Source organism: Pithys albifrons, chromosome 3 (genome assembly GCF_047495875.1).
Source record: "Pithys albifrons albifrons isolate INPA30051 chromosome 3, PitAlb_v1, whole genome shotgun sequence".
NCBI classification, from domain to species: domain Eukaryota; kingdom Metazoa; phylum Chordata; class Aves; order Passeriformes; family Thamnophilidae; genus Pithys; species Pithys albifrons.
Genome location: NC_092460.1, coordinates 56748719 through 56763997, shown reverse-complemented (window position 1 = coordinate 56763997; position 15279 = coordinate 56748719). Strand labels below are relative to the sequence as shown.

Genomic DNA, 15279 nt, shown 5'->3' with positions numbered 1-15279 from the left:
AAATGAAGCAATCAAATTCCTTTGTTTCTTCATGCTTCCTATTTTCATCATAAAATACAGCCAGCAGTAAAAAACACAGGTGAGCAAAGGTGCACTTTGGCGCTGCCTTATACTCCATGAGTTCCAGTCCATGCATAGGACTAACTCTCCTCTGCTTGTTCAGGTAATTCTTTCAGTTGAGTCAGAATTCACCTGGAGTTCCAAAGTTTTTGTGAAAAACTTTCTGTGTCATTCACATAACTGCACTGATACAGGCTCCAGCACATTTTTGGCACTCCAAACTCTAATTCCAGGAACTGTAAAAAGGCATGTGGCAATTAAAATATTAGCAGAATTATCTGAACTTTGTAAACCTCAGATGATGTTTAGTGTGAGTTCAGACAAAGTTTTGGGCAAAGTATTCTTACTTAGTAAGAGCTGATTGTATCCTCACTGTAATTTGGACTTTGTCTGGAGCTGGTTTTCATTCACAATATGCTAGATGTGTATGTTTAGTAAATACAATTCAAGTTATGAACTTTGTCAACCTTGATCATGGCTAGGATTTGAAGGTAATTTGTAGTTTCTTCATTTTTATGGCTACATTTTAATTCAGTTAACCACTAGAGGAATTATTTAATTTGTTGTGTTTTTTTCTTTTAATTTTATTAAGCTGCAAAAGGAAATAATTTCCTTCCCTCTAAGAAAATTGGAAAATCACATTAAAAAACCCTGTTCTCATACTCAGCTGGATTCTGTAATGAGAGAAGTGGTTATGGCACTGCCCATGGTGCTCCTTTAGGACATGACAGCTGGTCACTTAAGTCATGAATGACCTCTTTCTTGGCAGCGCTTTACAATTATGTTTTAAGAGCACATTTCCTTGCAATTGTGTTTTCACGTCTTTGCCAGTTTTGGCAAGGCTCTCAGTTTCTTGCTTCTCTTCTGTATGTCTAGTACACATTTTGTCTCTTAGTAGCTTCTTTTATCTTTTAAAGCTTCTACCATTTTCAATTAAATAGGTAGTAGGAAGCCCTATGCCAAAGCAATTTCACAAGTGGTAGTGAGTGATACAGTGACCACCTTTCCTCCTAACCCGCTGGGCATGCAGCAATTGCATAGTCTGCATCTTTCAGCATGTTCTCTCATTATTTTGTCTGAAAGACTGTTATTTGTCCCCTTTATTCCTGCCCAGTTCCCAGCCTCTTTTTCCCAACCATGACTGAAGCTGAGCCACGTTTAGCAATGCAGTTACTTCCCTACACTCTTCTTTTAGTAGAAATCATGGTCTTGGTTCTTTTGTTATTTCAGTCTTCTTTTCTCATGCTTTCTCCTTTGTGTCCTCACTAGAAGTTTCAGGTATTACTGGGGTATCTGTGCAGTGGTGTGGGTCTTCAAATACTTAGTTGAAGTGGGACTCTTCTCCACTGAACTTAGAATTTAATGCTCATTTTGTAATGCTGTTGAGTTTGGCTTTGTACACATAGATAAAAATAGCAAGAGACATGCCTGCCCTAAAAGCATACAGTACAAGCAAATGTATAAAACAAAAGAAACCCAGGAGATAAGCAAATTAAGTACCTCACTCCACTGCATAAAATAGTAGCATTTATTCCTTAGTTTTTTGGGGTTTTTTTCTATTTTGAGATATTTCTGTTTAATTCCTTCCTTTGACTGTATTGAATTGTTTGGATTCCATGGCAGGGAATCACAAAATTGTAGGATAGAAGCCACAAATGGAACTGAAAGATTATTCAACTTTATTCCACAAACATGTATGGCTGAGAAATGGTATTTTGTTACCACAAAGACACATTCTATTAAACGGCAAAGTAGTTGAGCAAGGTGTTAGTGTACAAATAAATAGCTTCTCTAGGCTGGCCAATCAAAAAGCTCCAATACTGTGTTTCCAAACTATTGGAGAAGCTGCTCCTCTTTATAAATGGATATGTCCTACCAAATAAAACCAAAATCCAAGGCAATATAGTGTCCTTACAGTGATGGAGTCTGTAGCAGCTTCCTGCAGAAGAACAGGGTAAAAGAGGACTTGCTTCCTGCCATGGAGTGCTCTGCCAAATCCCAGCAGTTTGCATCCCAAGAGCTTTCTTTGTTTTTTTATTCCCATGACTTGCCACTGCCAGCTAAATGACCAGATATGTCTGTGGTGGATTTAGATACAGAACACAGAGCTGAATTTAGCTGCTCTCAGTGAAAGGCCTCCTGAGTGCATGCCGTGGCACTCATTACCACATCCTCTTACCTGCATGTGCTGGTTTAGAGGTAAACTGGCAGGAGAAGTGAACCCAACACAAAAGAGATTATAAATCAGATTAACAATTTAATAAAAATATTACAATAAATGCAATGATACAAAAAGAAATTGGTTTTAACCCACAAAACCCAGAAGTATGGCCCAGCATCCTGGTGCACAAAGACAGTGGTGTTCGTTAGCCCCTGTGCTGAGCCCCACGTGGTTCCTCTGAGTCCAAAGTAAAAGGAAGGGGAAAGCCTGTTGGTGAGGATGATGGTCACAGTCTGGTCAAGAGTGGTGGTCTTCTCCTGTCAAGGTTCTGGTCCTCCTCTGGATCTGGCAAGTGGTTGCAAAAGTCCCCAGACCCCAAGATTATATACCCTCAGGTTCAGGTGGGACCACCCAGTACCTTCCCCAGGATAGAGGGTTTCACAATGGATAAATTAAGTCATGGGATGTTTCTGGAATCGTTACTGGCCCATTAGCAGACATGACCCCTCAGTCTGGGTATGCAGGTGCCAAAGACTCCCCGGAGGGGAGTTATCACAGCTCTTATCTCATAGGTGTCTTTTATACCTAGCTCACATCCTGAGGGGGTCGGGTGTGCCCTGGACAGCTGCTGCAAATGATCCATTGGTAACAGTTCATGAGAAATGTTGTAGAGGGTGGAGAATACACAGCTTTGGTCACACCCACACAGTGATAAACTGGTCCTCGCTGCCGAAATAGGACACTTCATGAGGCAGAGGCTTTTGGAAAGCCACCCCACTTCCAGCAACTTCCAGTCTGGCAAGCACCAGGAGTTGACCTTTATGGTAGGTTTGAAAATCCTCTCTATGCTTGAACACATGTGGCAGTACTCCATTCCTGGAAGGTGATTGAAGATAGCCCAGAGAAAGGCTTATGCTGAGGGGCAGTGCATCTCATTCCTCTGCTGTCAGTAAGAGACAAATGTGTTTGCTCCATTTGGGGGTGACAGGTGATCTCACAGTCTCTTCTTGAAGTAAAAAGTTCTATGAGCATAGCAGAACACTGATGCAGTGCCCTATACATCAGAGTATGAAAGTAAACACAAGTTGGGAGGACATTTGTTTAATGTACACTGTGGTTAAACATTTTTGAAAACCTATTTCTTTGCTTGCTAAATTGCTGGTAGATATAATGTCAGTCTGTCTATTTCCAGAAGAACACTGAGGACAAGAACAGGTTAAAGACAACTAAATCAACACAATGCTGGACTGGATAATGAATCTTTCCATAAAACATAAATGTAATTCATCTATCTGGTAGGGAGACCAAAGCCTGGCTGTGTGTTACTGCTCACTGGGTGTGACATTTTGAAAAAAGCATGCACTCCACTCCTGGCAATGATTTTCAAAACCAATTTGCACTTTATCTCTGTGACACCAAGAGACCACACATTAGCCTACACAGTCAGGTATCCGGAGCAAATCAATGGCTGGCTTACTTCCCAAGGTCTGTCCCCTAGTTTTATTACCTCTGACAGTGGAGGCACCCATTAAAGGGCAGTCTGAGATGACCAATTTGTAGATAACACTAGATTTCACACAATAGCTGAGCCTACTGGGACACAGTTTCCTTTAGAGTGATGATAGCATTGAAGAACTTCCAGCATAAACTTGCAGGAAGTTTCACAGTTTTATCTCCTCTTTCAAACCCCACAAATGTTTTCGTAAGTATCAGGATAAAAGACAGCAAAAATAAGAGTAATAAAACCAATAGGTATACACAAAATATGACAAGAAGCAGTGTCACAAGAAAAAACATGCTTTTAGCAACCAGATGCAAAAACCCAATATAAAAACAGGAAGTGGGTATAAGGCATGTCATAGTGGGATATGGTATCACATTTTCCATCCCCTTTAAGGAAGGCCACACATATTGTCTGTGAATGGGAAGCAGCTGGGAAGTAAGCTATATTTTGCAAGTTAAACTACTTGAACTGCCAAGTGGAAAGATGTTTAACATGAAGAGTTCAATAATGAAAGTATTTTAAGATAAGAAGTTCCATTCTTAGCTTTTTATTGTCTGATATGGGAACATAAATACTTGTTAAATATAGTTAAAGACTACCTGTACTCAAAAAACTCTAGCCGAGTGGCCTTATGTGGTCCTATTGAAACCACCAGTAAGTCCTATGAATTATGTCATGTCTCTTGGTAGTCCTCCATTAGCTCATCTGAGTCTAAAATTCTGTCAGAGTTTCTGTTATTTCAATCATTTTTTCATAGTTTACTGCCTTTTGTAAATATGAATTGTGCTTATCTTTGTTTCCCACTCATTCTCTAAGTCTTGTGATCTGTTTGCTTCTAAAGATTTAAAATTATTTTGGAGTTCGAATCCTGAGCATTACTGGGCAAAGAATAGTGGGTCTCTTTCAAAGATTAGTACAAACTTACTCAATCCCAATGCTGGCCATGCCTTGAGAGCTCATTTTACTCTCACATGTTTTAGATGGATGAATGACGTATGTGTGAATTAGCGGCTCAGACATCAGGTGAAAATATTCAACCAGGATGAGTAAAAAAACCCAAAAACTAGGTCCTACAAAATCACTAAGCTTTTAAAGAATAATTTGGATGATGGTGCTATATTTTCAAGACACTTTGCAGTTTGATGTAAGTTGTGTTATTTTGAGTTCAAAGAGAAAGTTGTCTGCATGTTAATGCAGCTGCTTTTCCTAAATAAGGAAATATGAAGGATCTAAGGTGAAAGTGTCTATCACTCTTCTCTCTGCAAGCCCATTAGTTATCTATCTTACCCTGGCTTTAATGAGAACAGCTTTAAAACAACACTTGCAAGCACAGAAATAAAGGTTGGGTGTGACTGTAGGTGGCAGAGCCTTTGGAAGATTTGTTAAGCTTTATGCCTTGCCTGTGGTATTACCCAAAAATGGACAATCTGAAGGGTATCAGGAATAGTTACAGGGTGTTTATGAAGGCCTGGGGTCAGAGCTGGGGAGCGCTTCAGTCTCACACTGATATACATCTCGATACTGAATGGAAAGGATGTCATCATCCTCTCCCTTTCCCTGTCAACTTTATTTCTAATTTTGCACAATATCTTGACATCCTATGATTCTTTTCCCTATATTTATTATTTTCCCTGTCTTCTGCCTTCCATGCTGTTGTAAAATGATATATCAGACACTGATTAGTAAATTAGTAAAATTAGTGGACTGTAAATCCCATAATATATATCACTCATGGGAAGTGATTTAATAGTTATAGTTGGAAACAGCAGTATTTCATCTGAGGTAATTGAATTAGTTCATAAATAAAAGAAAGATGTGTGACCATTATTGATGTTTTTCCTCTTTGAAAATAATGGCTGTGGAAGGAAAGGAGAGTAGAGAGGGAAAGAAAAAGGGGTTTTGCAAGCTCAAAGTGGAAGCACCTCACTAAGGCAACAGCAAGGAACAAGATACTTATGACCTAATTATAATACAGGCAGTTCAAGAATTTTCTCACAAGTTTGTTCTGCTGAAAGTTTAACAAGGTAGTCCCAACTTAACACCACAACTATTCTGGTTTTACGTAATCATCACTAGCAAATTCACCCAGTTTTAATTAAACTTTAAGTAGCTCATACTAGTACTGTCTGTGCTGCAAAGTGGGTGGGTGCTCTTTGAGCTGTGCCATGCAGTTCTCTTTCCTGACTTTGAAATCTCTTGGAGCATAGCAAAACATCATGGGCATCTAAATTTCCTGCTAGATGATACTGGGGATATACCATGGCTAAAATTCACGCAGAAAATTAAATTATAGAGATCCACACATTACCCCATGGCATAAGCACAGCTACTGTATCATGTGAAATAATTTTCATGATGCTTTAGCTCATTCTTCCAGTGTTTTAGATACAAGTTGTGTACCACTCAGTAATAAAACAAGAAAATTAAAATTCTGGAACAGAAGTTCGGAGAAACATGAATGATTGTGTGCATATTCCAAATATAATATGATCGGGCCGCTTGTAAGTTAAGTTGATATGACAACCTGTCCTGATGGAACTAGTCTGTAGTCTGCATTACCTCTTGTTAAAAGAAAGGGCAGACAATTTAATGGATTTCTATAATGCAAGGACTTCACTGACTAGCAGGCTGAATTTGAGTGGCAGATCTCAGATTCCTCATACTAATGGATGTTCTCTGCATCTCAATTGAAGTAAATAAAGCTTAGATTAGTAAAAAAATCCAGTTTCTGGTGCTGATTTGATAAGGGCTACATACTGTGCTGATCAATTCTATAACATATTTTAAATAACTGCTTTCTTGTTATTTTTTCTCACCTTCCTATTTATTCCATTGGTCATTTAAGCTGTCTTTTCATACGGGATACACCTGATTTTAGGCATCAAGAAGTTAACAATCTAGTCTAAGTGAGCATGAATGAAAAGTGGCAGAAACTTTCTGAGGGTGATTCAGTTTATCCTAAAAACAGTATCTTAGCCAGATTGGAATTAATTGCTGTCTGAAAGTGGGCCACCCACTAACCTGTTACACGGAATGCAGTCATCTAACTTGGTGTAGATGCTCAACTACTATATAGGTGAATCTTATCTTTAGAGTGGAAACTCTTAGGGGAAGAAATTCTTGGCCACAATTTAATATTTCCAAATATTCTTGTAGATACCTGTGGGATAAAAAAAAAAAATTAAACAAGCAGACACACAAAAGACTTCACCATTCCAAACCAAAAGCAATAAACTTCCTAAACCCACACAAACATATCTGGTTTCTACTAAAAATTATCTGTTGACATCTTCTAAAACCATCCTGAGAGTCTTGAAAAAGCTGGCTCTTTTTGTCTAGATGTTTGAATAAGGCATCAAGATATTTGGGCTACTTGAGACCTGCTGGAGCTACTGAGATTGTTACTGCTCTGTCCTTCTGAGCTAGACCTCTCCTTATGTTGCCCTGATAAAGTTTATGTTAGGCATACCTAATTTTTAAACTTACAATTATTTTTGTGTAAGAGTGAAGCTAGAGATACTGCATTGTTACTGAAAGTGGATGCTTCTTACAAGAAAATTTGTTTTCATTAAAAAAAAAAATCCAGTAATCTTTTCTTCCCCTCCTTGTGCTATACATAAAAGATTTCAAATTCATTTGGTTGGAGAACAAGAATTTTAAAGCAGTACCTTGATTTTTTTTTAAGGTAGAAGCTTTCTGAGTGCATATTCATCAGCAATATTATCCAAGCTGCTTAAGCCATCATTGGCCAAAAACTTTAATTTCACTATTTGTCTAGGAACATGAAGCTTCTTTCTGGAGTTGATTTTCTCCTCTGACACTGTTGATGTCACTTTTCCCTGTCTCAGAGTTCTGAAATAGTTGGAGAGAAACCAGGAATCTCCTTCAGGAACATAATACCTGCAAGAGTGATGGTGTCATTTTGCGCTGATTATTCTAAAGGAAGGTTTCTTTAATTCAGATTTACGAAGTTGTTGTTCTAACTGATATTTGCTAATTATTCTTTCAGGACTGTTTCCTTATAGATTCTTCAAATAAGAATTGGTAATTAAAACCAATTAATTTCCCCTTAAAATTATCCTGATTTTGTGCATTGAAATGTTTGCTTTGATCCTTAAAAGAAATAACAGTTACTTCTTCCTCATTTTGTAGAGAACATCATTGAATCCTTCATTAAACAGAAACCTCTGCTGTGGCAAGAAACAGCTACTGAAGCCAAGAGTAGATAATATTAAATATGTTTACATCAGTTGTGATGAATGAGTACGATCCACCAGTATATGCTTGTTTGCTGCACAGGGCTTGCAGGCAGTCAGAGGCTCTGTGTGGTGGGGCTCTCACCCAGCACCTCCCAGGACCTGCAGGCAGGGTTGGCTGAAGGAGCATCCTCACCCCTCTGTGGGGAGCTGGGGAGAAGCTGTGGTACAGGCACTCTCTCATAACACTTCTGTTTGAATGTGCTGTGCCTTTGAACTTGTAGTCTTTTTAAAAGACACCGTTAAGGCTCTTCAACACCAAAATCAAGTTTGAATATTACAGCCTCAGATCACTTACTCAGCGATTCTTCTATAGTTGCTTCTAAGGTTCTCTGGCAGCTAAAATTTTGTTTTCTATGGGACCATGACCATTGCTGTTGGATCTTTCAGCATCTATCTTCCATTCAGACTTGAAGGGAATCCAGCAACATGGCACTTAATGTGAATCGCCTCAAGGTTTCAATCTGCTAACTGTCCTCACAACATGTCCAAAGTAAGTCAACAAGATATGACTCTTCATAAAAGGTAGTTGCAACAATTTATCACTACAGATTACTTCTAACTGTACAGCTTAGTGGCAAGGGCACTTTCTCAGGATGTGTAGGATTCCTGGCTGGACATCTTCTCAACCTAACAAAGTTCAAAAGCACAGTTCTTGCTTCTGAAGTGGTGACCTTTACCATTGGAAGTGGCCTTTGGGAAGGACAAGCTCTCCACATCTCACTCTGAAGACATTACAGCCTAGACTCCAGGAGAGGATAAACAAACAATACAGAGAAGCTAAATCTGCATCTTGAATATTGAACTGCCTGTCTTTAACTGAGGCAGCCTGCAATGTGATCCTCACATTTTAAAGTTAATTGTCATATCCTGGAATCAAAATCTAATACCTGGTCAGAACCACAGGCATTAGTCAGGTCAGTTTAGCACATAGGATTTTGTTCTCTTTTTATCCCCCTATCCTCTTCCATCCGTGGGACCTCAGAGACCAAATTTAAAAGGGTAGTGACACTTTTTCACAATGTACTTTTACAATGTTATTTTCTGTAATTGCAGTGGGAAATTACTTAAGAAAAGGAAGAACAATAATATTTTTAGAGTGGAGAAAACATCTGATGAATCTGAATGCTGTAGAAATAGACACCCAGCTTGACTGCAGGCAAAATTAAGTGGATGAAGCCAGGAGCTGGAAAAGTGTTCCTCATCACAATTCTGCCACAGGAGTATTGACAGAAAAAAATGTTGAAAGCTGCTGTTGTTTAGTGCTGAGGCTTCTTCCTGAGAGCAGCTCTGGTATTTTCTAAATGTAAGAATTATATGTTTTGGTTTGGATTTTTAAAATCTAAGTTACTGTTATGGGTTTAGCCAGGTGGGCCTAAATTAGGCTTTAAAGTTCAGATTAGGCCTGAAATTGTCAGCTGACTTGAGCTGGGCTGAGCTAGCTAACACCTGACTTCTTCTAGGCAATAATATTGTATTCCATACCATATTGCATCATCTCAAAAGGGGTAAGAGCTGGTGTGTGGGTGTGGCTTGTTGAGTTGCTTCACAGCTGTGGTCCCAGCAAGACACTCTGCTGTCCCAGGAGGCATGGGGAGGCCCAAGCCCAGAGCACCGGTTTAACATCATGTTATCTGAGGGAAGTAAAATGTTTGTTCTTAGCTTTTCTCTCTGCTTAAGTCTGTCTCTGAAGAACCAACTTCTCTAGAATGATTTGTAGTTAAAATGGTAGAATTTGTGTTTACTGGGAAGTGGGAAGTTATTTCTTGTTATACATAACTTGTGTAAGTGTGTGTTATATTGTAGTATCCTCTTAATTTTCTCTTTTCTGTATAAATACATGTAGTTAGTTTCAGCATAGACCTGGCTTTGGAAGTTTTTGTTCCCTCTCTCCCTCTTCTTTTCCCCTTACCTGTTTGGGAGGAGGAGGAACCCTTTTCACTCTGTCTTGGACAGTTGGTGTTTTGCCAGCTCAACCCAGGACAGATAAATGGTGCATTGGCCGGGAAACCAAGGGTAGAGGGAAGCCCATCCGGGCAGCAGATCTGTGGCAAGACATTGCTGCCAGAGTAAAGAAATTGAACGTGAGAGTCCGCCATGTAGATGCCCTGTCCTGATAGTCTCATACAATATTTCACAAGTTCTATCTTGACATTAAAACAACTCCTGAACAATAAAACTAAATTCATTATATTGGACCATTCCTTGACCTTAATTATGTATTGATTCATTCACTGCATAATTAAGATTGATTTATGTAAGAAATCTGTCATCCATTCCCCCAAACCCAGAAAAACTTATAAGTAAATTATTTACATGAATCCCTTGGATGAACTAATGATCCCACATACCACTTATTTATCCTTTTTTTCAACACATCAGTTTTACTAGCACTTTTGGGTAAAATTTGTACTTTTGAGGTTAAGGGGGATTGAGGCAGTTTCTGAAATGACATCATCCCAACCTTGATGGGCCGGTGGAGACAGATATTTTAAAGTAAAACTGTTTGAAATCAGAGAAATAAAATAGTAAGAATATTTGTCAGGTTAAAAGTTCAAAAAAATAAATAAAGTGCTCTTCAGACACAAACGACTGAATAATATATGAAGACTGTGATTTATGAAAATATGATCTGTGAGTATTCCTGTCATTTGTTGAAATTTTGCCAGAAATCCTAGAATTATTTTCTTTTTCTAAGCCTGTGATGTATTGAAGGCATTTTGCCTATGTTGCTTATTGTTACAAATGTCATGTCTTACAGAATCACTCATCTGCAGAAAGTCATCTGTCTTCATTCCCAAAATCACATTTGTCTGTGCTAGATTGCCCCCACAAAAGCATCTCCTCTCCTTTCATGTAAATGCCATGAACAAGGTTGTTTGGCTGAAACACAAACATACTGGCAATGGAAGGACTTTTATACTAAGTAACCCTTAAAACTAATCTTTTCCTTTAGCTGATGCTAAATGGGTAACCTCAGCCATGGAGACCCTTGAGTTTGATTGTCCAAAGCACTTAAAGGCTTGAGCTCTTAGATACATTTCTCATACACCAAAACATCTCTGTATACTCTTGTAGAGTGGTACATAGATTAATCTAAATAAATTTGTGAGCCTTTGAGGGAGGCTTGATCTTGATTGAATTGCTGGTTTCTGCTGTTGAACAATGTATCCTTTTTTAGCAGCTGGCTAAAATGCTTTCAGGTGAAATCCTTCAAGAATCCCATAGCTTATGCATAATAAGATTTAATTATCTTACAACTTATCTCTTTCACATTAGTGCTCCCCCTGCATTTGCCACATCCAGAAGAGCAATCCAAGTGTTGAATTATGAAAAATAATTCCAGTGTACAAATACAGGTAATAACACACAGGGTCGAAAACCAGGCAAGAGTAATCTGCAACAACTACTTTGCTTGATGTAATACTTTGGCTTGATAGTCTTTAAGAGGAGCCTTTACATAAGTCAAAGGTCTTTGGAGTAATATGCAAATCAAAATCCTGCCACTCTCCTTAATCCTTTTAATCCAGTCGTTAATCTGAATAATGACCTAGTTTTTGGAACCTTTAGTGTGTTCAGCCACTTAATCACATTACCTAGTTTGGCCTCTGCAAACTTTTAGAGGAGAAATAAATACACATAAATAGCAACACGCTACAATGTAACTGAAGCCCTCCTGAACAAGTGCAGCTTTATAGCTGAAAATCTCATAGCACCTGCTAAAGTTTCATGCAGCCTCTCTGTTTAACCATAACTCTTACATTTTTAGACCTTTGAATAATACAAAGGAAGAAAGAGGTGGATACCAAACTCTTAACTGAAAATTGTTAGAGAAACATCAAAATGAAGAATGAGCAGTCTTTATATGATCTTTTTTCTCCAGTTGCTCTGCATTGTATGATCACTGACACACCTGGTTTTCTGTAAAAACAAAAAATGGATTCATGTGAGTTTTGAAATTGTAGAAGAAGAAAAATTATTAACTGTGAAAATACAACACAAGTAACTTTTTTTACATATTGCTCTTTCAGAGAGTAAAATCAGATTGGATTTAGTGGAAGACACTCAATGCAGAATTCCTCAAAAAGGGTAGGCACAGACTGGCTAAAGGACAGCACTCAAATACTCTCCAATATCAAGCACACTGAAGCCCAAAGTCCACTTACAGCGATTGCTTGGCTGGGAAATAGGTTCTGTACTTTGTGCCTGGGGAAGCATGTCAGACGAGTTTTACACAATAGGATGATGTACTTTCTGTGTAATTCCACAAATGAGATACTCACATACCTTCCTGATTGTCAAGTATCTGTCAAACACAGTAAACATGCTTTCAGGTGATCTGATAGAACAGTGGATGAATTATTTTATTTTATATTTTATTTTATTTTATTTATTTCAATTTATTTTACTTCACTTTTGAAAGTTCTTCTACCAATCATATTTTAAAAAAACCCTTCACTCTTTTATCTCTGATTTTCCATAGCCATCCTGCACTAGAATTGAAGTTTAATAGTGTTTTTAGCTGTTATGCCTCAGAGAGAATACCAGAAAGTAAAAAAAAAGAAGTGCACTGCCAAGTGGTGTTTATAAAACCAGACAGTAATGTATGTATGCTCCATAAGGAGTCACAAAGGCTAAAAGCATTTGCTAGTTCTCTGAGGCTTAAAAGACCATGACAGATACAATACATGCTCCAGTAACAAGATACAAGAACTCTGAATTGAGTTTATCATTATTGTAAGTTTCATTCTTTTTAACCAGTGGCAGTAAAAGAAAGCCAGAAATAATAACAGAAGAATGAATGTTAATACTACTGTATAGGATCTGAATAATGTGAGAAGCCACAAGTCTTCTATAGAGAAGCAATACGGCTTTATGAAAATTATACTAGAAATATTTCAGCGTTAATAGGAAGCTACAATCTTTGTCTAGATTTTCTGAAGTATTCCATTCCCATATCTGTGGAAGTGATTTAATTTTCCATTATATTGCATGGCCTGGTGCAAAAACCTCTCAAAACCAGCATTTTTTATCACATTAGTGCTTTTTCCAGGAATTTTGTATGAAAATGGTTACTTTAGCTCATAAATTCCCCTATTATTTTGTCTTTTAAGCCTCTATATTATTTCAAAATAGTTTATAAAATTATAGAATGGTTTCATTTTTAAGGGACCTTTAAAGATCATCTAGTCCAACCCCCCTGCAAGCACCAGGGACACCTTCTGCTAGACCAGGTTACTCAAAGCTCCATTCAACCTGGCCTTGAACATTTCAAGGGATGGGAAGTCAAAGGTTCTCTGGGCAACCTGTTCTGGTGCCTCACCAGAAATGCTTACAGTAAAGAATTTGTTCCTAATATCTCATCTAACCCTACCCTCTTCCAGTTTAAAGACATTCCCCCTTATCCTGTCACCACAAGCCCTTCTGAAAAGTTTCTCCCATGTAATTTCTATGTTTGTAGCCCCAGAGCTAAACACAATACGCCAGCTGCGATGTCATGAGGCAGGAGTAGAGGGGCAGTATTCCCTCTCTCAGCTTGCTGGTCACACTTCTTTTGATGCAGTGTCCTAGTTCAGCTGGAGGGACCAGCTAACCCTGTGTGGTGGTGATCAAACCTGTGTATTCCACTCCCTCTATTCATTCCCCAAGGACAATGGGCCATTAGCAGCAGCTGCCCAGGGAGCCATTATCACCTTCACACCCAGCCTGAGGGGGGCGGAGCTGCTAATGGGCCATCAACAGCTCAACACCCCCTGGCTCCCAGAGTCAATCACCCATTGTGTGAGTCCCCGCCCAGGGGGAGGGACTGAGTGCTCCCTGAGGGTACATAAGTGGTGGGTAAGAAGACCTCGGGTACTTCTCGTCGGATCCAGAGCAGCAGCAGGACCTCGACAGCAGGAGATCACCGCTCTCGCCCAGACCACAGCCCTCGCCTGCACCAACAGGTTTTTCTTTTCCTTTTGCTCTGGACTTGGGGGAGCCACAGGGGTCTCAGCACAAGGGCAAACAAACCCCCTTGGGTTTGTGCCCCAGGACACTGGGTTATACTGCTGGGGTATTGTGAGTTGAAAGCAATTTCCCTTGTGTGTCAGTGTTGTTATAATAATATTATTATTAAATTTTAGCTCTGACTTATAATCTCTCTCGTGGTGAGTTCATTTTCCCTTGCTGGTTCACCTTCAAACCAGCACATCTTTTGGCGCCCAACGTGGGGCACGAGAGAGAAGTCAGAACTACAATTTCATTTTGTGTATTTGGGTACAGAAACTCCCTGACTACCATGTTGCTTGATGTATTCATGTGGATGGTGCATCTGGGCCTGTTCATATTTCGACACATGGGGAACCATGTGCCTGTTTTGATGCTCTCTTTAATACCAGGGAGAAGGATCAAAATTGCTTTATTAATATACTATGTTTATGTTGTCATAACATCAGAAGCAATGAATTTCATTGTGAATGTATATTCAGTCTGGTCTGCCTGTCCTGGTTTGGGTTGTTACCTCTGGGGTCTCATTAAAAATAGCACCCAGACTGTGGGGAAAACAGGCGGAGATGGTTACTTCCACCTTTTCACCTCTGCTACAACAATCATTGAAAATATTGAGCTTCCTTTTGATGTTAGGGACAGCATAATCTTGCTGTTAGTGTTGCTTTGTCTCCTCTGTACTGTATACACCATGTTTAGGGTCAGAACTGGGCTCTCTAAGGAGACTTGCTGGAGGCCTGCCCTGGGAGCGGATGATGTTGAGTGGCACGGGAAGTGGGAAGATATGGGCCAGTATTTGGAGACCTTCTCTCCTCAAATGATCTGGAAATTCACCCCGGAACAACTGCAGGACCCTGCCAAAATGCTAAGCTATGTGAAAGGAAGATGCTCTGGTAGTCCCAGAGATGTGCAGCTCACAGCAACCTGCTGGGCCCTGGCCACTGCCTACCGCACACTGCTTGGTGTGGTACAGCATCATCAGGAGGAGGAGAAAAGGAGCAAATCCACAGGCACCATGTCCACCCAGACCATGACTGAGCCAGAGAGGAAGAGAGATACATCAACTAGCGCCATGTCCACCCAGACCATGACTGAGCCAGAGAGGAAGAGAGATACATCAACTAGCGCCATGTCCACCCAGACCATGACTGAGCCAGAGAGGAAGAGAGATACATCAACTAGCGCCATGTCCACCCAGACCATGACTGAGCCAGAGAGGAAGAGAGATACATCAACTAGCGCCATGTCCACCCAGACCATGACTGAGCCAGAGAGGAAGAGAGATACATCAACCAGCACCATGTCCACAC

General features: G+C 39.6%; 1 long non-coding RNA gene across 1 annotated transcript; it reads right to left on the bottom strand.

The window, feature by feature from the left end:
* Nucleotides 1-3044: 3044 nt before the first annotated feature.
* On the bottom strand, nt 3045-9990 carry LOC139669446 (uncharacterized). The gene is made up of 3 exons (XR_011697262.1): nt 9894-9990; nt 6747-6885; nt 3045-3275 (listed from the first exon to the last, which is right to left on the bottom strand). It is a non-coding gene; the product is annotated as an uncharacterized lncRNA (long non-coding RNA).
* Between the last annotated feature and the right edge of the window lie 5289 nt (nt 9991-15279).